This window comes from Gastrolobium bilobum, unplaced genomic scaffold, assembly GCF_033153095.1.
Source record: "Gastrolobium bilobum isolate Gb01-03AN ecotype WA unplaced genomic scaffold, APGP_CSIRO_Gbil_v1 utg1055, whole genome shotgun sequence".
In the NCBI taxonomy this organism is placed as follows: Eukaryota; Viridiplantae; Streptophyta; class Magnoliopsida; order Fabales; family Fabaceae; genus Gastrolobium; species Gastrolobium bilobum.
Window position 1 is genome coordinate 45705 of NW_026896488.1, and position 9821 is coordinate 55525.

Genomic DNA, 9821 nt, shown 5'->3' on the forward strand with positions numbered 1-9821 from the left:
CATAACTAATAGATATTTTAATTAGTATATAATGTCTTCACAAAAGATTTATCAAAATGAAATTAAGTAGAGTTAGAAAATTATTTTATAAACAAATATATAAATAATAACATTTGTAAATATTTTTCATATCCTATTAATTAACAAGTCAGAATATATGTAATAACTATTGTTTTATATTATGTATATAAAGTTAAAGAATGTATGTAAATATTATTAAAAACAAATAAATAAGATGAGTGTTGGAGTTCCAACCTTCATTTTTCTTTGAGGATCTATTTAAAAAGAAAGAAATTTTAATACTATATATCCGTGAGTATTTAAATAGGACAAACCGCTACTTCAAAACAAAATAATTACAATTATGTTTGGTCAACTGAAATGTATATTATTAATGGGAAAAAAATTGTTTTTTTAAAAGATATAAATTTGTATCATTTTAGATCCTAAAAGTTGATTTTCGTCAATCAATAATTATAATTTATTGTGAATTATTAATTAATTAATAAATTTGGTCCAATAAATTATAATCATTGATTGACAGAAATCAACAGTTAAGATCTAAAATGACACAAAGTAAAATCATTTAAAAAGATAAATAATTTTCCCATTATTAATATAGAGAATATTTCAATTAAAAGGATCCATTAAATGAAAAGAAAAGAAATTAATGTCTATCATAGATTATTATTATTGTCTCATTACAATTCTTAAAATTTTAATTTTATCTTTTTATTTTTTAACTATTATTTCAAAAAATTGACTTTTACATTTCTTTGATTTATATTCTTCTTGACTTCTTGTTTATTTTTAACACTTCAAATTTTTTTATCTTTTAGAATGCTTCAAAGAACTATTTTATTATAGCTTTAATGTTTCTATAATGAATGTAGATAAGTTATTTATATTTACTCTCAAATCGATGTTGTTTTGGATTGAAAGATTTAAAAATTATAACTACAAAAATACATTGATTTTCTTTCCAAAACAACGTCGTTTTGGTCTCAATATAAATAATTTATATATATTAATCGTAGAAAAAATGAATCTTTTTATTATATATTTATAATTTTTTTCAATCTTATTGTTGAAAGTTTTAATTATGAGAATATTTTAATAAGTTTCTATAAGACAGCTTTATTGAAAGATATGTGAATAATGCAGTTTTACAATGTCAAAGTTGAAAATACACACTGTTCTCTTCCTATGCCTTTCCCATGACCATGGTTTTCTTTTGTCGATTCAATATGGCCCATCTTTGTGATGAGTTCTCCTCTAAATAAAAAGTATTTTTCCAATAAAAAAGTATTTAAATAATTTAATAATTTTATTATATATATATAAACAATTTAAGTATATTTTATTGATCAGAAATTTTTATCTTGTCTATAAAGATACATCAATATTTTTATAAATATGAAATAACATAAATTTTTAAGAAAAAAATATCAAATTGTAATTAAAATGAGAATATAAAATTATTTTCTGAAATAAAAAATAAAGAGTACTTTACCAAAAAATATTAACAATAATAAATATTTTGTTGTCTCATAAAAATTTAATAAACATGTCAAAATAAACGTGGTGATGTTTTTTCATTTGAATTGTGTATGTAATATAAAAAAGTGCATGCAAATATTGTAACAAATAAATAAAACAAAATCAAATAGTATAATTATCAAATTTGTAATAAAGGTTTTTATATTATACTCTATAAGAAGTATATTTAATATTTCAATTAAATATTATTTTTGAATATTCTAATTATAAAAATTACTTAAAGAAAAATAAATTAATTGAAATATACACTAAATAGTTACTCACTAAATAAAAAATCATAATTATATATTTAATTAAAATTTAATGTCTCTTATATTATAAGACTTATGTTTTGCTTTTCTTTTTTTTCTTTTTACATGGATTGATCACATGAGCTCTATATATTTTTATGTATATATAAAATATAATTATATCTTCTATAACAAGAAAAATATTAAATGCATTTAATTCAGGCAACGTGCATCAATTTTTCTTTTAAGTAAAATCAAAATACACTTTATGAAGGAATTTTCAAGTAACATGAGATTTTTTCACCCCAAAGTCCAAACTAAGACCAATTTTTTTTTTTGGGTAAGCAGACCAATTTTAATTTCCCAACAAATATGATAGGGCGAAGAGGATTTCTGATTAAATTTCATTTCAATTTTCAGTTTCACTTGATTGTTATAGAAAAATAAGGTTTTGTTTGGCATTCTCAACGTTAGACAATGGTTTCGATGGTAGTTACTTCACTGCCTTGGGCCTTCTTCCATTCCCACAAGCTGTGTTGGTCAACAATATTATTCAAACAAGCCCCTCCATTTCTTCTCAGCACCCATACAAGCTCGTGTTCTGAAAAAGGTCTTCGTTCATTTTGCTTCTTAACTCTGGAAATAAGTTTCAGGACAAGGTATGCGCTTTTTCACCTAGCTTCTTCCTTTTGTTGTTCTTATTGGCCCCTTACGGAGAAATAGAAAAAGAAGGAAAATGAAAAAGAAAATGGGCATGTATGTCCTTTCAAACGTGTCATTTCACTCTTACAAAGTAATGAGACCCGTACTTTTATTTTTTTTGTCCATTATTTTTTTCATTTATCTATCTTTTTTTCTCACTTAAAATGACATAACTTTACCTCCTTTAAAATGACACATACTTTTTTCCCATGTATATATGGAGCGATATTTGTGTGTTTCGGGCCCAAAAAAATTTGGTGGGGCCAAGATGAGAGAAAGAGAGAAAAAGTTGAGGAGAGAGAAAAAATATTTTTTTGGTGCCGTGTTAATTTCTTAGTTGAAAGACCATGGTGGTTCTTGAAAATATTAAAAAATTCCGTATATATGTGTGCGTGTGTATATGTATAAATAGAGTTTTATAGCTCTCCCCATAACATAAGAAGGATATTGGGGAAAATCGAAATCTTAATTATGCTCTTTTTTGATTTTCAAAACTTTCATTTTTTTACTTTCTTGCTTTTAATTCTGAAATTGAATGTTATTGCTTGTTTTCAATTTCAAATTTTTCATCTCAAATTCGATTGTCCAACTAATTCGATGTTCGCGGACTAGTACTTGAAAACCAATTCTCGTGAGAACGATCTCGTACTCAATACACTTTTATTACTTTTATTACCGGTGCACTTGCCGAAGTTGCAACAAGTTTTTTGTCATTGCAAATTTTTTTTATGCAGCAACACTATAATACGGTTCCGTATACTGAAGTGCTTTTTAAAAAAAAAAAAAAAAAAAAAACAAGTGAGATCTTGATTGTGTCTGCTACACCCAATAAAATGTGGGATATATTTATCTCATGTAACAGAGAGAATATAGTGGGGTCCACTATTTAAAAAAGAAAAAGAAAAGAAAAGAAAAAAATAGTGGACTCTACTACTTTGTCTCTGTTGCATGAGATATTAGATATTTATTTCCATAAAATTTTGCAGCAAAAGTAGACATGCAAAGCACATATAATTATAAATATGGAGGGGATTATACTTAGAGTAAATACTCTTTTTAGTCCCTAACAAAAAATGCAGTCCCCACTTTAAGTGAGATCTTGATTGTGTCTGCTACACCCAATAAAATGTGGGATATATTTATCTCATGTAAGAGAGAGAATATAGTGGGGTCCACTATTTAAAAAAGAAAAAGAAAAGAAAAGAAAAAAATAGTGGACTCTACTACTTTATCTCTGTTGCATGAGATATTAGATATTTATTTCCCATAAAATTTTGCAGCAAAAGTAGACATGCAAAGCACATATAATTATAAATATGGAGGAGATTATACTTAGAGTAAATATCCTTTTTGGTCCCTAACAAAAAACACGGTCCCTACTTTAGTTCCTTACAAAAATAAATTAGTCAGTTAGTCCCTAACAAATTCAAAGTGGACCCATTTAGTTGAAATTGTGGTCCCTCATAAATTCAAAAAAGACCCATATTAGTCCCTCAAAAGGACTAAAATGGGTCCACTTTGAATTTGTCAGGAACTAACTGACTAATTTATTTTTGTAAGGGACTAAAGTGGAGACCGTGTTTTTTGTTAGGGACCAAAAAGAGTATTTACTCTTATACTTATTACCTCTTTTTCTTACTACCCCTTATTACTAAATATTAACCGTTGATTTTCACCAATCTAACGGTTGTAATTTATGGAGTCATACTTATTAATTAATTATTAATTTGCAATAAATTATAACTGTTAGATTGACGAAAACTACGGTTAAGATTTAATAATAAGAGATAGTAAAAAAAAAATGTAGTAAATATAATCTTTCTCTATAAATATAGGCAAAATAATTTATGCATACGCTTGGCAGAAATATTTTATTTGCCGTATACACATATTTATAGGCGGATACGATCTCCTATCCTGTTAATTTTTATTTTTTTTAAATCAGTGGATTCAATATTTTGTCTTTGAATCAGAAAGCGAATATCTGCCGGTGGTGCACAAAATCCGAACCCATAAATATATTGTTGCCCTTGAATTTGCATGAGAGTTGAACAAATATTTCTCTCTGACTTGTGACAAGCATTTCATAATTTTTAAAGTGGGCAGTTGATTGTGTTGATGGTTAATCCAATTTATACTTTTACTATGATAAATGATTCCATTTTTGTGAGTTAATTATCTGGGTCTACTCAGTGACCCTATGAAGTAGAGGTCTTTCTAATGTTCACTTTTGTTTCCAAGACTGTGTACTTGAGAAGATTGTATGTAACTCACTTGTATTATTCTCTTTTCTCAGGAGTCTGTATTGGGATAGCCTATTCTCCACCGATGTGAAGTGCCTTGGCAATGGCAAACTGTTACATTAACCTCTCTCGCTTGTGGATTGCGGGTGTGTTTTGGAATAGATATGGTTTCATATCTAACATCAAATAATGCTAATCTACTTCTAGGAACATATTATATTGAAAAAGTAGAAACTTATGGCCTATGGTTATATCACTAATATGTGTTTTGTCATTTTCCAGGGTTTTAGGTGCCTGCTTGTGTTGGACTTTGAGTCATTAATTTTTTGTGTTGACAGGAACATTTTGCACGTTTTGTATTGACATTTTGCACGTTTTGTGTTGACAGGTCTGGTTGAGGCAACAGCTGTGCCATCTCTAGGGATTCGGTATGATGAGCAAAGTTTAGATGAGAAGGCAGAGATACTTTTTATGGATCAGAGGTATGCAAGATATTCTTTAGAGTTTAGACATTCACCCTTGTACTTCTGCAAAGTTGATTGTCAAATTGTGAACCTTTTGGTTCTGGTTTTTCTTGGTTTGGTCATTGTTAAGGATATCTGATGTGATACTGACATTTTATATATATATAGCCAAATCACAGGATGCTCATGGTAGTGAGTGATATGCATAAGTTTAGGTAGTCAGTGGCTGCCTTATTCTCTGATTATTTTCTTGCCCCAAACTTACATTCTTTGTGAATGTCTGAATGCTTTCTTTGTAACATTTGCTTTTAACTTTGGGCCTTTGTTTTGCTAACTAGTTTCCTTCTTTTGGGAAGTAAAGAGGCAGCTGGATTCATCTAAAAGCCATAAAACACCTTTTTGTACCTTATTATAATTTTTTGTTTAGTGTTAAAGTGCATATTGTTCAAGGTTATATTCTTATTTTATCCTTTAATTTTTGCAGCCTCAGAACTGCTGTTGTACTTGGAGTTCTTTATGGTATTGGCAACACTTACAGCCACTCCAAGAAGACTTCTTCAAATATGCTAATGATCATTTAAAAAAATTTCAAATTTATCTAGGGCTGAAACAAAATGTTACTTAAGTTTTTTTTAATAACTATTGTCATACCTAAGTCTGTCTTATTTATATTTGTATTTTAAAAAAAATAAATCTGTGTTATATGATTTTTTTGTCAATTTACTGCTGCTGCTAATACCAACCAGTTTGTCCCGTGCCGAAAATGTTGTATCTTCTCTGTTTTGGCTATTAAAAAATTCCACTTCCCATTAAATCTCAACTAGTTAGGGTGGAGTGAAGGCAATCTTTGTACGCAACCTTACCTTTGCATAATTACAAATAGACTGTTTCCCGCATTCTAACCTATGATCTTTTAGTAACAAAGGAACAACTTTACCACTATTTGATGCTCGCCCTCTTCTGTTTTGGCTATTCTTCCAGCTTATTAGTTTTAAATCTCATTTTAGTTTTGACCTATGTCTAAAGAACTAGAATATGTTATGCGTAAGCTTTTCTCCATTCTATGGAAAAACAATGTCTCAGATTGGAGATAACCTTTCAATCTTCAAAAGGGGTGGCTTTTGTGGGCAGGAGTAGGATTTGCTGGTGCCTTAATTGCCATTGCATTGACAGGAGCTTCCATGTCCTTCTTTAGTGGTGAAATCCCAAAAAGAGAGGTAAATAATTTAGAATTTTCACTGGCAGATGTAATTATTGTCACTGAAGTAGTTTTTATGTAGTGAACTATTTACATCATAGTTTTTGTAGAGACAATTTAAGATCACTATCACTGAAGTAGCATGAGTACTGATCACTGAATCTACTTATCTTAGATTTCCTTCTGGACATTCGTAATATGTCGATCATGATGTGGATCCTCCCTGCTAACTAGAGTCAGCTTGGCTTTTTGAATGCTGAGTGTGAATCAACTATCCTAATCTACCGTAGTAGAACTAATCTGTCTTGAGTCTATAAAGGGTTAATATCTTTAGCTTTGTTCAAGATTACCTAACTTAATAGTACATAGTAGGGATTAATTTTATGGGATCTTGACCTTCTGTGCATCTCTTATTAGCTTCTATGATATGCTTTTCAGACTGATGCTCTTGTTAGCTAGCTTCCATTAATTGGATCTTCAAATGTCTGGTACCTTTTATATAAATTTTCCCTATTTATAGATGTTTGGGTTTTAATATCTTCAAAAGTTTCAATATAGGTTCTTTATCCTAGATTCATGAGTAAGTTATTGATTATGTTTATTTTCATTGTAGCACTGCTTGCTTGGTGGGCATGACGGGTGTTCTTTCTTGCTCCACTTCCTGAGGAGACAGTATTTTGAGGCTTTTTTATGGCTTCCTTGACTAAGTGGTATTGGGTGACTTGTTGATTCTTTTTCATCCCCATAATTTCTGAATCAGGCTTTTCTTTCGTTGTCAATGTTTTATTCCCGTATAATTGAATCAAATATGTTGTTTGAAGATATTTTAGCTTGACTTTGAAGTAAGACATTTTTTTTTTCAAAAATATATATTAAATGACTGGATAATTGAATGAAGAATTTATTTATTTTTAAATACAGCCTCTTATGTTAAAGTACATAAATAACTGTTCATTTATATTACATTTTGCTCTTGTTATGAGGCTTTTTTTTTTTTTTTAAATACCAACCAGCGTTCAAAGTTTCAATGGACCTGACTAATCTGATTTTAGATTTGAGCCTCTCCACTCTTCCCAAGAATTGCAACTCTTGGGAATCAATCCACTACCTTTTGGGCAGGTCAAATCCTGAGATCTAACTGGGTTGCCACTAACCAACAACTTTAGGTTGCTATGAAGCTTTTAGAATCAGTATGATCATGAGATAAATCAAATTCGATACAAGAAAAACTTTGTCTAGGAAATGAGACAATAAACCCACTATTTGATTATCTATTATTTAATAGACTGATGACCCTTTACTTATGACTTTACCTTTTGGCTAGGAGAAGTTGATTTAGGCTTCATAGTGAATTTTCCCTCCTTCCTAAGGAGAAGTTCATCTGCATTGTGTTGGTTGATATCTATTTTTTTCTTTGTAGTATGTTTTTGACAACTCTATTTCCATCAAACACTCTTTTGTCATTCTTTTGTGTGACAGATATTGAACTTGAAATTTAGTTAATTCCATCATCAACTTTGGTGAGCCTAAAGGGTCGGATTTTGGATTTAATTCTTTAAGAGATTTAATACAGCTCATAAGGGAGTGTAACTGTTAGATATTCTGTAAGGGTCTAATTTGTATTCCATAGAACTCTAACTAACGCATCACTTGTTTATACAGTAATACTAGTTTATTAAAATATATAAGAGCTTGCTGGAATTTCTAAGAGGAGACTGCTTTAAGTATGATCGATGAGCTTGTAGTTCAAATATGTAGAGAAGTTGCTGACCAAGGAACACAGAGAGAACGAGGTGAATTGGTAAAGGAGAAGAGAAATACTGAAATAGAGATAAGAAAAGACTAATAAATGACTCATAATTTCACTGTATGCGGAAAATTAGCTACTCGTTCTACTTGAAGGGTTTTCTGATATAGTTTGGCTTGGAAAAATCAGATCTCTATAAATCGCACCCAATATAATCAAATCTCTAATGAAAGGGTAACCTGGTGCTATAATGCTCACGCTATGCATATGCCACAGGGTTCACGGAAGGGTTAGACGCATTGTGTGAGTCTATAATAGGTAGCGTTACCTTGCATTTGCAAGAGATTGATTACGTAATTCAAACCTGTGACTTTGTTCACATGGCGAAAACACCAACCATTCGCGGTATACGAAGAATACACAAATTTTACCTCTGATTTTTTGTTAAAAATAAAATAAAAACTTAATTAGGTGGTTGAATCACCGGACAATTTTTTATATCATTAGCCGTTTGATAACCAAAGCACAGCATTAAAAATGTTATAACTATATATTTCGCGAAATATATAATTATAATAGAGGTAGAATCCTTTGATATCAATATCAAATTTAAAATTTGACATCTCATTTGATAGCCGTTAGATAAAAAAGATCAATGGTGTCACATGCTTACAAATCAGAGTCCTGGATCTTTTCTGATCTAACGACTCTCAGATGAAGTGTCAAATTTCAAATTTGACACTAATATCAAAGGATCCTACCTCATTATATTAAGTACATAATTATAATATTGAAGTTGTTCTTTTTTTTACTTTCCATATCAACCGATAGTTTCTGAAGAGAAAAAAAGTACAACTTTAATATTATAATTATGTACTTCATAGAGTACATGATTATATGTGAGTAAAAGAACACAATTTAAGTCTTTTAAAAGGACAAATTATTTTCCCTAAAAACATGATGGTATCAACTATGAGAAACATGGACTACCTTTTGCAGAAGATGGGTAGTGTTCTGGATATCCCACAAGCATAGGCCCACTACCGGGCCCAGCCTAAAGAGCCCACTTCTAGAAAGCATCATAGGATACCCCCTCTTCCCCATGCACACCAGCTGCCCCTGCACAAGGGCAGGGGTTCAGCATGCATAGCCTGAAAAGGCTAGACTGGCTAGGTTGACTGGAGCTCTTGCTCTAAATACCCCCCCTCTCACATTGAGGAGGGGATCCTCTTCTTCTCAATTCAGCTTCATGCACTGCCACCAGGAGAACAACCCTAGCCATACACACACACTCTCTCCCCTTGAGCACATACATGAGAAGCTCCACTAGTGCCTTGGTTTCTACCATGGTTACTATGGACACCCCTATATCAATATACTTCACCCTCACGGGAGACATCTATGTACCACTATGAGTACAGGTAAACCCTTGTAAATTTGTCTCAAGAAAAAATGAGGGGCTTCAAATAGGAGATTTATTTCCATGGTCCTGGACCATGTGGTTCCTTGGTATTATTGGGGGAGGAATGAATTAAAAATTAGGGGCAAAATGGAAAATGAGTGTGAGAGGGAGCACAAAAATATTCAATGGTCCGGCACCGTAAAATAATTTTCCCTCAATTAGTGGCTGGTAGGCTTACCTGTAGGGGCTGTTTGGCAGGGGGAAAAAAAATTGGC

General features: G+C 30.9%; 1 pseudogene; it reads left to right on the plus strand.

Moving 5' to 3' along the window:
* The first annotated feature begins 2267 nt into the window (after nt 1-2267).
* LOC133299966 (uncharacterized) lies at nt 2268-6856 on the plus strand (annotated as a pseudogene).
* The last annotated feature ends 2965 nt before the right edge of the window (nt 6857-9821 follow it).